Source organism: Aulonocara stuartgranti (assembly GCF_965226115.1).
Source record: "Aulonocara stuartgranti genome assembly, chromosome: 15".
In the NCBI taxonomy this organism is placed as follows: Eukaryota; Metazoa; Chordata; class Actinopteri; order Cichliformes; family Cichlidae; genus Aulonocara; species Aulonocara stuartgranti.
In genome coordinates, this window is record NC_138951.1 from 30,721,338 (window position 1) to 30,735,974 (window position 14,637).

Here is a 14,637-nt window from a genome sequence, read left to right on the forward strand (position 1 = left end):
CCACAGGACAAGACTCAGCAGTTCATCTGCATCTTAAGGATAAAGGACACTCTTTCGAGGATGCCAATGTTCACATTTTGGACAGAGAGGACAGATGGTTTGAAAGAGGAGTGAAAGAAGCCATCTATGTCCACTGTGAGCGACCATCTTTGAACAAGGCGGTGGTTTACGACACCAACTCTCTGCCATCTATAATCCAGTTTTGAGATCCCTTCCCAGACGCCTTAAAGCCCACTCACATCCTGGGCCATCTGATCTCAGGAATTCGCATGATAAGGTGGGGCCAGGTTTCACAATGAACTCACCTGAAACTCTGTCTGATTAGGACCCACACCCAGTTTCACACCTTGGCTCAGGCGATTAGAGGATCATCAGGGGGTCCTTTTGACCCTCTGTGGGGGGAAACTCCCACTAGGTTTATATCTGGGACTCTCCACCATTTGACCTTAGAACTGAAGAAGCTTCTCAGATGAGAGGTGAAACGTCTTCAAGTAACTTAAAGAAGTCCAGACGCTTTTCTTTGCAAGTCTTAGTTTTACTGGATCTCAGTGCAGAATTTGATACAGTTGACCACAACATATTACTCGACTGGAGAACTGGGCAGGTCTTTCAGGAACTGTACTAAACTGTACAAAACATACTTAGAAAACAGGAAATACTTTGTATCAATAGGTAACTTCACATCTGAGCAGACAAGTATCGCATGAGGAGTTCCCCAAGGTTCCATCTTGGGACCCCTTCTGTTTAACATTTACATGCTCCCACTGGCACAGATTATAAAGAACAACAAAATAAACTATCATAGCATAACTATGCAGATGACACACAAATATATATCACAATGTCACCAGGAGACCGAGGCCCTGTACAGGCTCTTGATAAATGCATTGAGGAAATTAATGACTGGTTGTGCCACAGTTTTCTCCAGCTAAACAAAAACAAAACTGAAGTAATAGTCTTTGGTGCCAAAGAAAAACAATTACAGGTCACCAGAGCACTTCAATCTATACACCTAAAAACCACAAACCAGGCGAGAAATTTGGGTGTAGTGATGGATGCAGACCTAAACGTAGAAAAACACATTAAGACAATAACAAAATCGGCTTACTATCACCTCAAGAATATATCACGGATAAAAGATCTGATGTCTCAACAGGACCTGGAAAAACTAGTCTATGAATTCATCTTTAGCAGGCTTGACTACTGTAACAGCATCTTTACAGGTCTACCTAAAAAAATCAGTCAGACAGCTGCAGCTCATTCAGAACTCTGCTGCTCGAGTCCTCACTAAGACCAAAAAAGTGGACCACATCAGTCCAGCTCTGAGGGCTTTACACTGGCTGCCTGTCCGTCAGAGGATAGACTTTAAAGTTCTGATGCTGGCCTATAAAGCTCTGAATGGTTTAGGACCAAAATACATCAGTGACCTCCTGACCCAGTATGAACCTCCCAGATCCCTCAGGTCATCTGGATCCGGTCTTTTATCAGTTCCCTGAGTCAGAACCAGACACGGAGAAGCTGCATTCAGCTTTTATGCTCCATATATCTGGAACAAACTCCCAGAAAGCCTCAGATCACCTGAAACACTCAGTTTATTTAAATCCAGGTTAAAGACTCACCTGTTCTCAGCTGCATTTGAATAAAACACCAAATCCACACTTTTAAGCTTAAATTTCAAAACTTACATTTTAACTACTGATTTTATCTACTGTTCTGATTTTATCTACTGTTTTTTTTATTCAATTTTAAATCATGCTTTTTATTTGTTTTTGTTTTTAATGTCTCTGTGAAGCACTTTGAATCACCTTGTTGTTGAATTGTGCTATATAAATAAACTTTCCTTGCCTTGCCTAAACCTATCCCCAGTGTTGGGTAAGTTACTTTAAAATAGTAACTTAGTTACATTACTAGTTACTTCTCTCAAAAGTAACTCAGTTACTTCAAGTTACTCGTTACTTTCAAAGTAACTAGTTACTAGGGAAAGTAACTTTGGTTTTACTCAGAATTCTCTTGTTAATGTGTTTCTTCCATAACTTTGCCAGTCTTCTAGCTTGCTTACTTGCCACAAGTGCACTGTGCCACCTACCAATAGAAAGGAAAAGATAATGTGCATATTTCCACGAGAGAAATCCCACGCCTGGACCGTCATTGACTGCTGCCATGATTCTAGCCTACGTCACAGAGTCATGTGCGCCTTTTACATCCAACACAAAAACTGCAGTCGTGGTGCTTTCGATTGTACTCAGAACTTGGAAATTCTGCCTTCTGAATAGGAAGATGTAGGTAACACCAGACTGCAGATGAGCTGCATACAGAGCTGGACTGGGACAGAAAATTGGCCCGGACATTTTGACTAGAGACTGGCCCACCATCATAGGAAAAATCATAAAGCCTTTGAATGAAAATAAACACTGTTGTGACAGTGATGTTCACTGTCTTGATGGTATATATGCATCAATCTATCAATCGTTTGTTGTAAGATTCAGATAATTATTTTTTAAAAGCTAGACATTTTAAATGAGAATAAGAAAGAAAAATATTTCTTTGTGCCCCCTTTTCCCTGTTAATGCCCTGGCAACACTTTGCTAGATCCGCCCCTGCACAGTTACCAGCTGTCAGCTACCTAAAAAAGGATCCTGGGGTTATTTGTCTCTCAGAAACAGTTCATAACTTCCCTTCAACTCATTCATGTCACCTAAAAGGTAAACCTGTTTCTCCATCACCTGTTCAGCTCTGATGATCCAGTAAGGACATCTCCTGGTTTCATCTTCATGTTTCCCTCTCACCACATATCCAAACCGACATCCTGACCAGCAGCTTTTGCAGCTGTGGCTCCAGCAAACATCAGCTGATACTAGAAATTAATATTAAATTCTAACAACAGCTGATCAAGCTTAAACGTGCTGCTGTTGTTTAGTGCGACATCCGCTGGTTTCCTCTTTCTGGCGCAAAGTGAGCGATAAACAAACAAGAGAGCCGATCAGGTGATCATTGATCAGTTTTCATGATTGAAGTAGAAACGGGAGAGGGAGGGGGGAGAATGAAAGAAGAAGAGGCAGCTGTGCAGCAAAGACACAGAATAACTCCAGCTTTGTGCCTTTTTCATTGTAGCTGAATTACGGGACAAACTGTTCCTTTTCACCTCAATACGAAACGCGTAATATTTTCTCTGAATACCAGACGGGACGGTTGGCAACTCTAATAACTTATGAACAAAATAAAGTGCAACATCATTAACTTCATAGCACCACCCAGCTGTATAGAAACTCCGTCATACTAGCTAGCACGCAGTACGGAAAAAGTCAGAATAACGAAAATAAACTGCACCTAAACCTGGTTCATATCTGACCCAGAGAGACTGCAGGTCATAACTTCTTACCTGAAGTTCAGTTCACACTTGGACCGGTGGCCGCCTCGGGTCTCTTTTCCTTCTGCGTCCCTTTTCCTTCATCCACCTGCTGGCCTCCACCACTTGCTAATGTTACTGAATCTGTGGAAGCTCCGCGATAGCCACCACACGAAGTAACGAGTAACGACCCTATCTAAATCCCAGTAACGACTAACGCGTTCCTGATTTTGGCATAATAACTAGTTACCGTGCTCGTTACCACAATAATAACGTAGTTACTGTAACGCGTTACTTAATAACGCGTTAGTCCCAACACTGCCTATCCCTAACCTAATTATAACCCTAACTGTAACTAAAACCGCATTTTGAGTATCAAAAATGCCTTCAAACTGGGAACTGGGATTTTGGTCCCCATAAGGGCTGTTGGTCTAGTATAGTAAACTTCCAATTTCTGGTACCCACAAAGATATTAATACACACACACAAAGTGAGAGAAGTCATATAGAGCCCAACGGATTTTTGGGGGGTTCCTTTTTGTTAATGAATTTATTTTCTGGTCTATATAAGCTAAAAAAAAAAATTATTTTATCCAAATTGACGGCTTCAAGTGTCTTCTTTAACTCAACAAACTGAAATAAGTAAGGTTTCGATTTATGTATGCCATGAAGCAAATCATGGATTACAGCACACACAGCTAACTACCTAAATCAACCACAGAAGTATTCACATGATCGAAAATGGATAATAAGATTCTACCCAGTAAATACACATCAGATCAATTAGAATATTTCTCACTATACCCTCAAGGTAGGCAAGAATAGCTCTATCTCAGAAAACGGCAGAGAGGGGTACAATACTGGAATTGTATCCAGGCTATTTGGTTTTGCCTCATATGGGGAAATGAGGTTTGTGTTTAATAACAGCCTTAATCCACATGCTATAATGGGGCATTGTGATAGTAAGCTTGGGCTTAGGGCTTGAATCCCCCCATGCACTACAGCACCACTTTAAACCACCACTTAGGCCGCGTGCTGAACGAGGCAGACCCAGTACGACTTTGTGATCACTGACTCTATGCGAGACCACGGTTAAACACAAAGTCCATAGCTGACACAGATTAGAGACTATGGGCTAACCCCTGTATTATTTAATAACCCACTCCCATAGGTTAACTCCTGATGATTTTGATATGTTAACTGACAGCTGGGACAGACTCCAGCCCAGACGTGGAGAGGTTGGAGCATGAAGCAATGGCTTCATGGTAACTTGTTAACTAGTTAATTTAAACAATTATTTAGCAAAAGTTGTACAAACACAAAAAATACCCCCCAAAAGTTTCCTCCACAAAGGAAAAAAAAAACATGACAGAAGCCACATTTGCTAAAATAAGTCACAAAATACACATTATCCTATTTACATTCAACATATCAGCACTTAAGTGAGGTTCAGGCTTAGCTTACACTTTAGACACATTGTAAACAAACACAGCATCAAATGGACGTGTGCTGTATTAATCCCTGGCTGCTAAAATCTGCAGGCCATGCATCCTTGGCCAAGATGCTAAACTCTGATTGCTCCCAATTCATTCATCGTGTAAGTCTGTGTGAATGTGTGTATGAATAAGACTTGTTATTTAAAGCGTTTTGAGTGCTCAAAGAACCAGAAAAACACCGCTAGCAAGTAAACATACATGTAAACAATGCAGATTAGCAAACAGCACAAGCTATACTTTTATAAATGTTTGGCAAGGAAGAAAATGTCCCCAGTGTGTTTGTAAAGCCCCAGGGATACAAACATGTTCTCGTGAGTAACCAGGGATGTACACACAAAAAATTTGTCACATGTTTGCCCCACAATAAACCTGGTTGGTAAAAGAAGATTTATGGATTCATGTTGATTGACACTGTCACCTCAAGAAGGTTCCTGGTTTGAATCTCCTGGTAGTCTAACTTCACAATTCACAAAGGGAAACTGGTTCTTGAGTGTCACAGGTCACAAAACATTGTTCTGCTCATCTGCTGTAGGTAAGAATATACTGCCAATATCTGAGTAAAGGAAGTGGTTGACGGTGTAAAATTTACCAGTCCAAACACCATGGCCACCCTTCATTGACCCACTATCAAAGGCAACATGAAGTAACAACCATTTCTCTACTTGGCTTCACATGACAGGAACAAAACAGCACGAGATGCACTGGTGTATGTACAAAATATGGTTATCTCTCGTGTAAATAAAGTTTTTCACAGGGAGCTTCACTTTGCAACCTGCTGACAAAATAACACAGAGTCCTGGGAAAACACTAACACAGGTCACAATCACGCACGTCTATAATCCTGGGAGAAATCCAGAGGTCCTCTGGGAAAAAAACTTTAAATTGCAGAAAATCTTGTGACCAGGCCATTTAGGCCACACGTGCTGGGATGGTGGGCTCGCCCTAAATCGTCACCACATTGAACAGCTTTCTGCTGCAAAAACCTGCTGATTTTAAACTCACTGAGTATCTGAATAAAAGCTGAACTACAAACTTTTGCCCACATTTCACTACATAAATTGATCATTATGTGTAAAGTAAATGGGAAAAAGAGGGATAAGATAAGATAAGATAAGATAACCTTTATTAGTCCCACACGTGGGAAATTTGTTTTGTCACAGCAGGAAGTGGACAGTGCAAAAGTTATGAGGCAAAAATTAGAATACAATAAGAATAAATACAGTACACAACTGTACAGAATAGAATAAAATAAAATACTATATACAGTAGAATAAAATAAAATAAATATACAATAAGATAAAAATAGAATACAAATACTATATACAACTGAGTAAAAATACAACGATGACAGAAAGGATTATTGCACTTAGTATTATTGCATATGTATGGATGTGTGTGCTTGATCAGTTAAAGTCTTTATTATGGAGTCTGACAGCAGTGGGGAGGAAAGACCTGCGAAATCTCTCCGTCCCACACCGTGGGTGCCGCAGTCTCCCACTGAAGGAGCTGCTCAGTGCTGTCACAGTCTGCTGCATGGGGTGGGAGATGTTGTCCATCAGGGATGACAGCTTAGCCGCCGTTCTCCTGTCACTCACCACCTCCACTGGGTCCAGAGGGCATCCTAGAACAGAGCTGGCCCTTCGGATCACCCTGTTCAGTCTCTTCCTGTCCCCAGCAGAGATGCTGCCGCCCCAGCAGACCACGCCATAAAAGATAGCAGAAGCCACAACAGAGTCATAGAATTTCTTCAGGAGTGGGCCCTCCACTCCAAACGACCTGAGTCTCCGCAGCAGGTACAGCCTGCTCTGCCCTTTCCTGTAGAGGGCGTCTGAGTTATGAGTCCAGTCCAGTCTATTGTTCAGATGAACACCAAGGTACCTGTAGCTGTCCACAGCCTCAATGTCCATACCTTGGATGTTCAGTGGTTGCAGTGGAGAATGCTTGTGCCTGCGGAAGTCTACCACCAGTTCCTTGGTTTTACTGGCGTTGATCTGGAGGTAGTTCAGCTGGCACCAGTCCACAAAGTCTTGGGTCAGACCTCTGTACTCCTTGTCGTCCCCATCAGTGATGAGGCCGACTATTGCAGAGTCATCAGAGAACTTCTGCAGGAAGCACTGGGTGGAATTGTGGGAGAAGTCTGCAGTGTAGATGGTGAAGAGGAACGGAGCCAGAACCGTTCCCTGTGGGGCCCCCGTACTGCAGACGACCCTGTCCGACACACAGCCCTGAGTCCTCACATACTGTGGTCGGTCGGTGAGGTAGTCCAGGATCCAGGTAGTGAGGTGATGGTCCACTCCAGAGTTCACCAGCTTGTCCTTTAGAACCGAGGGAAGAATGGTGTTGAAGGCACTGGAGAAATCAAAGAACATGATTCTCACAGTGCTTCCAGCGGTCTCCAGGTGAGCGAGGGAACGATGTAGGAGGTGAATGACGGCATCATCCGCTCCAATGCCAGGCTGGTAGGCAAACTGAAGTGGGTCCAGTGATGAGCTTATTAGGCGCCGAAGCTGAGCCAGGACCAACCGCTCCAGGGTCTTCATCAGGTGGGATGTCAGAGCCACCGGCCTGTAGCTGTTGAGGTCCTTGGGGCGTGAAGTCTTTGGCACTGGTACAACACAGGAGGTTTTCCAGAGCTGTGGGACTCTTCCCAACCTCAGGCTCAGGTTGAAGAGGTGCTCCATCACCCCACACAGTTGGTCCGCGCAGGACCTGACGACCCTCGAGCTGATGCCATCTGGACCCGCTGCCTTCTTGCCATTAATCCTCCTCAGTTCCCTCCTAACCTGGGTGGTTGAGAGAGACAGGCTGGAGCCTTGTGTTGAGTGTGTATTGGATGCTGTTGTTGGGGGTGGGGGGGAGTGAGCAGGGTGAATAGAGGAGGTGTGAAGTGTCTGAGGTGGAACAGCAGCAGTGGGGGTGGGTGAGTCTGCAGCCGATGTTGCAGACTGCCTCATGGCTGAGTCAAATCTGTTGAAGAAATGATTCAGTTCATTTGCCCATCTCACATCCCTCCCAGGCAGAGAGTTCTGCTGTTTGTGGCCCGAGATGGTTCTGAGGCCTCTCCAGACTTCACCAACGTTGTTTTGTTGAAGCTGGTTCTCCATCTTCTGCCTGTAGCTCTCCTTCCCATTCCTTATCAGTCCCCTCAGCTCTCTCTGCACCCTTTTCAACTCCTCTTTGTCTCTGGATTTGAAGGCCCTCCTCTTCTGCTTGAGGACGGTTTTAATTTCTGGGGTAATCCAAGGTTTGTTGTTGGAGAAACACCGTACAGTCCTGGTAGGTACAGTGTTATCCACACAGAATACACAGAACCAAAGATCTGACTGTTTGGCCTTCAAAGTGAAATAGGTCAAAGAAAAAAAAGCAAAACCCACTCAGTGGTTTCTAAATATGTGAAGCTAAACCAGATTTAGTCCACTTCGAACAAGCTCACCCGAGAACCAACTGGGTGCACGTCATTGAGCATCACATGACATTTTGAATTTCCATCTATTCTGCATCTGACGTCTAAGACAGGACATCTACCATTGTCAGCAGTGGGTTAGAATGAAACCATTGCTTTGTTTCTAGTGCAGCTGTTATTCAGTATCTGGGATCACATTTCTGTAAACCACTCATAGCTCTGTTCCAAGAAATCAACTTTTAGTTTCACATTTTACCTAAAAATGTGGTTGCATGATGGTGGCATGAGTGGTACTGCTGCCTCACAGTAAGAAGGTTTCTGGTTTGAATGTGGAACTGGTACTGTGCAGCTACACAGCACCAAGAAGTGCTTGTTACGGGTGACTGGTGACTGGTATTTGTACTTGGTAGGGAGCTGGAATGTTTGAATTCCTACTGCTAAACATTATTATGACTAATACTGACTGACACATTCTTTCGAAAGACTAAACTAGAATTAATCTGATAGATTTCACCTGACCTCGATGGTCTGTTTTGGCTACATCTCAGACTTCACATTAGCGTCTCAAAGTGCATAACACTGACAGAAGGTTTGGCGAGCAACAAAAGGCCACAAGAAAAGCAGTTGTGCCCTGGATCTTGCTGCTTGTGAGGACTGAATAACAACTTTTCTTGTGTGGCTGGCAGGCAATAGATCCACTTCAGGCTGCTTCGTGCCTGCCACTGGTTAGAGACAAACACTGCAACTCTGTCTACGGGGGGTGATGGGCCGGGCCTTCTCCCTCCACAAAGAACAAAAGTGGCGGCTACAGGCTGAGCCAGACGGCAGCAGAGCAGCAGCCATTTGGTGTTCTTACAGTATAAATACTACTGACTAGAGAGTAGGATGCAGCTGCACCTATAACTAATGATGCATCACATCAGAAGAATATTTCCTTACCACAACAACAGCTGTCCCTGTGCATGTATGCTCTGTGCTTTACCAGGTTTTATTTCTTTAGATGAATCTTAATCATGAAAGAAAAGCCACCCCTTTCGAGGACAGCAGGACACCAGCACTCATTTTGCCCCTAGCAACCATCAGCTACCAACACCCTGTACAAATACAACTAAAGTATGTTCCTGTTTGCACAGCGATTGCCAGGACTGGCCGACGTGGGCCAGAAAACACACAAGCCCGTCTCATCGATAAGGCAGTCAGAGATTATAAAAGCCCATAATATTATATTTCTACCCTTCAGCCACTTTATTACTGTGGAATGTTCTTGGAGTAGATCATTATTACTGCGTGAACGATTGCACACTTATCTAAACATGAAGGAAGGCTAACGAAAACAAAATAACATCCTTCAGTTATATTATCTGGCGTCTGTGTGCCCACAAGTGCTGCTATGCCAGAAGGGAATGTTTATGAGGGCAGGACATTTAGCTAAACAAAAGCCATTGTGACCCAACAGGGGAAACAGCTCGTTTTATGGAAATAATAAAATCCAGGAACAATGTTTCAATTCATGAAGGTCAAACATAATGAAGGGAACAGATGTGAAACAGCAGGTGGGTGAAAATAAATAAGCCATGACAGATTTTGGCGCACTTTGATAAAAATTGGAACAAAAAAAAGAAATTATTTCATATTTTAACAGAACCATACTTGGCCGTTACTTATTCAGTTTTTGCTATGTTTTGCTCATCCACCAACAACTGTTCACTGGCTACTTACTTTGTAAGTATTTGGTAATAGACTACAAAGAAACTCAGTCATAACATCATAATATAAAAAGACTGTCAGAGCTGTTTACACCTCCCCATTTCTCCAGTTCCTAAGATAATGACTATGAGAACAGATTATAATTAAAAGACAATCTGGCTAAGTGAACACAAATCATCTTATTTGCTGAGATGCTATTATCTGTCAACAAGAGAAAACATAACACATTTGACTCAACAAATAAAATTTAATATCAGAAGTGTATCCTGTGCTGGATTCATTTGGGGGTTCCTAAAGTTTACGCACAGCTTCCTGACCATACTTAAAGTGCCAACAGACTCGGCCAACCAATGATGCTGTACCACACTGCCCAGATCTATCATGTTTTTGGCTTTCTTTGTCACCTGTGACAAGAAGGCTTTCCACAGAGAGCCCTTAGTAATGTCACAGAGAGGTGACATACCATACCATAATCAGAACTTCATTTACCCAGTAGATTTAACACCCTTTGTTTTTGTTTTTTTAACTTGGCCTTTTCAGCTTTATTTGATAGGGACAGTAGAGACTGACAGGAAACCAGGGGGAAGACATGCAGCAAAAGGCCGCGAGTCGATTCAAACCCAGGCCAGCCGACCATAAACCAATGCGGCATATGGTCACCTGGTCATCCCACTGAGCTAAACCAGTGCCCTGTAATACCCATTGTTAATAGAATAGGCTAGTTCGGCGCCCAGCGTGAGCTAATGATTCTATAGCCTTCACATGTGATCCTTTAAGGTGAAAAACTTGAGTACCTACACTGTAAAATGTAATATTGTGTTTAATTAAAAATATTAAATAGGCTGAACTCAGTTTTTATCAATTTGTTATTAGAACTCGATTTAAATAAGTTACCAGTACTTTTGATGCAAAAAACGGTGATAAACTCAATTTATTTGAGTTGTCTTAACTTAGAAAAACTAAGTATGATGGAAGTTTTGCTTCTCAGTGCGGAAGGATGAAAGATGTGTTTTGAAAATGCCACGTCACTACCGTCCTCCTCCCTCGCGGATCAGTCCGCATGTTCATGGTGCCAGCGTTTGTTATGGAACATGTTGAGCAAACCTGGAAAAGCTCAGCTCAGGATATTATTGTTGTCATTGCTGTGGATCTTTAGCTGATACACTGACTTGGTGAGTAAATGTTTACTCTTATTCAAACTGATTTTGTGACTTCTCTTAGTTTAGCATCAGGTTTATAATCTTGCTAGCTAGTTAGTGTTAGCCTAGCATTGCTGCTGCGGCTGGGCTCATGTTACTTAAAAATTAACACCACAGCCTTAAAAACCTTACATAAAACTATGTCTGTGAAATTTTCTGTTGATTGTTTGAAATAAAAAAGGGAGATAAGAACCCAGACAAAATTCTTCGGGAGGTGCAGCCGTTAGGGGTGGGGTAGGGTGTGGGGGGTGTTTTCAATCCATAGCCATAACTAACTAATTAACTATATATATATGCAACGATATTCGTATCGATATTGAACCGTTCGATACAGTGCTTTCGGTTCGGTACGCATATGTATCGAACAATACAAAATTTGTAATTTATTTTATCAACTTTCCTTCTGACGATGCCGTCTGTGTTGAGCGCTCAGTGAATCTGCGTTTGACTACTCCGCCTAGGGTCGACAGTGCAGCCTAGGCGGAGTAGTCGAACGCAGATCCACTGAGCGCTCAACACAGACAGCATCGTCAGAAGGAAGAGCGCAGGGCAAGCTAGCGAGACAGAAGTTAAGCTCTCCTTGCAACATGGACCTTCCCCACCCTCATTCAGATCTGGTGTTTGGAATTATTTTGGTTTTCATGTGACGTATGACCCTGAAGGTAAGCGAGTCATGGACTAAAGTAAAACAGTATGTTGGATGTGCCATGCAATGCTCAATTACATGGGTGGGAACTAGTGTGTTAGCGCAGTTAGCTCGTTAACGTGTTGGCCGTCTAGCCCCATGCACGGGGCGATCGGCGGTAGCTCGTTAACGGAGATTTGCCGTGTTGTGGCGTTAAGGTCATTTCAACGAGATTAACCTGAAAGCACTAGTGGGAACACAACGAATATGACTGCACATTTACACCGACATCATCCTAGTACAAAGACAAGTGGAAGCAGAAAAAAAACAAGCAAGCATGCTACTAACTTTAGCCGAGTCATTTAGACAGCTGTTAAGATAAGATAAGATAACCTTTATTAGTCCCACACGTGGGAAATTTGTTTTGTCACAGCAGGAAGTGGACAGTGCAAAAGTTATGAGGCAAAAATTAGAATACAATAAGAATAAATACAGTACACAACTGTACAGAATAGAATAAAATAAAATACTATATACAGTAGAATAAAATAAAATAAATATACAATAAGATAAAAATAGAATACAAATATAAATACTATATACAACTGAGTAAAAATACAACGATGACAGAAAGGATTATTGCACATGATTCTCCTTATATGTTTAATATGCTGCTGAGAATATAGCCCAGAAGAAGCGTATAGTATAGCTTTTATTTTGGAAAGAGACATTTCTCTGTAATAAACTCTCTTTTCCAAAGATGAGTGATTCCTCAATCAGATACAGGGCTTGCAATATCGCTAGCCCAACGTCCCGGGGCTAGCGATTTTTTCAGTCGGGCTACCAAAATCTATCTCTGCCCTGCCCGTCGGGCTATTGTAGGAAAGAAAAATATATGTCAATGCTTTTGCATTCTTTCGGAAATGTAGCTGGGTAATTATGTCATTGGCATCGGTGAGCCACTGTCAATATGTGACATATTGAAATCGCGTTTGAATTTGCGCTTGTTTTTTTGCTTTCACTTTGCAATCGCGCGAACTGTGTATAGAGAGCGACAGCACTGATCTGTGAGTGATGATAATTTGCGCACCAATTCCTCTGACATCGTCTTATTAATTGTTAGCTTACTATGCAAACATGACAAGTGAAATCTCCCGCAGCTTAAACATGTGAGAGGTTGATCGCGCAGAGAATCGGTGAGCTTATGTGAGTGCGTGTGTAAAAGCAGCAGGATATATATTTTAGTTCTGCTGAGCCAAATAAGACAGGTCAGGGTGAAGAAGTGACAGCCAAAGAAAAGCTTACCACAAAACGGAGAAGTTATGACAAATCAGACTATAAGGCAAAAAGAAAGTGCAGCTTTATGGTTTCATGGACAAAAGAATTTCTGTGGCTGCAATATGACGAGCTAAATAACCAGGGCTGCACATAAGTGGTCCGCAGGTGCGTATTCGCTGTCAAAATAAAAAACACGCACAAGGGTTAGGGTTAAATTTAAAAACTGTACTTTTGAGTTAAAATATATATTTATAATTTTAATAAATGACAAATTAAAAAGGCATGAACATTTTTTTGTATCGAAAAAATATCGAACCGTGACACCAAAGTATCGAACCGAACCGAACCGTGAATTTTGTGTATCGTTGCACCCCTAGTATTTATGAAGACGATTTGTAAGACTGGTAAACTTACCTTTGTTTGTATGATGGTCTTTCGTTCTACACGGAGCATTTCAAGGTCCTGTACCCATCCGTCGGTAAACTGTACCTGGGCTTGTTGCAGTGACCTGAAGTTACTAAACTTCATGAGTGTATGCACTCACTCCAAGAACCGTATAATTATAAATATGAGCGTGCTGAAAGTTGGGCAGCACGCTAACGTATTTTGTCCCTCTGTGTGCTCGTAAGGGTCTGACCCTTTCACTCCTTTGATTTTTTTCCTCGTATCTTTTCTTTGCCTTTTCATCGAGTCTGTCTTTGTACGGTCCGGCATTGTTCTCCTTCGTTTTGTACATACCTTTTTTGGGGGGCAAAGAAAAACCAAGAAGGTATTGGAACCGGAGAATGAACGTTTTGCGGTGCTGCAAATGCTTGCATTTGATGCGGTACTTGGATTGTTTTGCCACGAGTTCCCGGCATGCAATGCGCGAAAGTCATGTGGTCTGTCAATCTCTATCATACCATTCACGGTAATACCGGTGTAATTTTGGGCAACAATAGGAAAATGAAATATCGCGATAGAATAGGCAGTGCCTATGTTTACATACGCACATGGCGGCGACGCAGAATGAGAAGAGCGAAAGCAGATCGCTAAATGGAACGGATGAACCAGAATTGGTTTGTAAAAATGCTGCAACTTCAGTGGTGTGGAACTGGTTTAGCTTTCGTCCGTCAAATACACAACAAAGCACTATTTTTGGTAGAGCATGCTAGCGTGCCGTCGTTATTACCGTGTTGTTTGGAAAATACAGCACACTTAAAATCAATCCTTTGATTTTTCTGAAAATCGACAGTGCCCCTTATAATCCTGTGTGCCTTATGTATGAATTCTGGTTGTGTTTACTGACCTGGAAACGATTTTATGTGGTACACGGCGCTCGAAAATCTGTCAAATGTTTTAGTACGACTTTGCTAAGCCAACCCACATCCACTGCCACTGTACTTAAGGGAAGTTAAAGACTTTCTTCTGCACTTACATTTGGATCGCCTCGATCCATGATAGTCATTCAGGAAGTAATGCCTCGACTGGAAACAAGCCATCCTTAAAATAATACAACATTCCAGCTCATGTGTTGGAATGCAAAACAAATGTGTTGTTTAAATTAGAGACTGCACTTGTGACAGAACAATAAATATATTTTAT

The 14,637-nt window shown here is 42.2% G+C and overlaps 2 protein-coding genes across 2 annotated transcripts in view; one reads left to right on the forward strand and one right to left on the reverse strand.

Annotated features, from left to right (window-relative positions):
* The window catches only part of cdk19 (cyclin dependent kinase 19), a 67,738-nt gene that overhangs the window by 31,363 nt on the left and 21,738 nt on the right, over nt 1–14,637 (reverse strand). The window lies entirely within an intron of this gene.
* Nucleotides 11,023–14,637, forward strand: part of amd1 (adenosylmethionine decarboxylase 1) — a 37,090-nt gene continuing 33,475 nt past the window's right edge. Inside the window, exon 1 of the mRNA XM_082505386.1 lies at nt 11,023–11,123. The gene's annotated coding sequence lies outside the window, so the exon portion shown is untranslated. The remainder of the gene's footprint in view (nt 11,124–14,637) is intronic.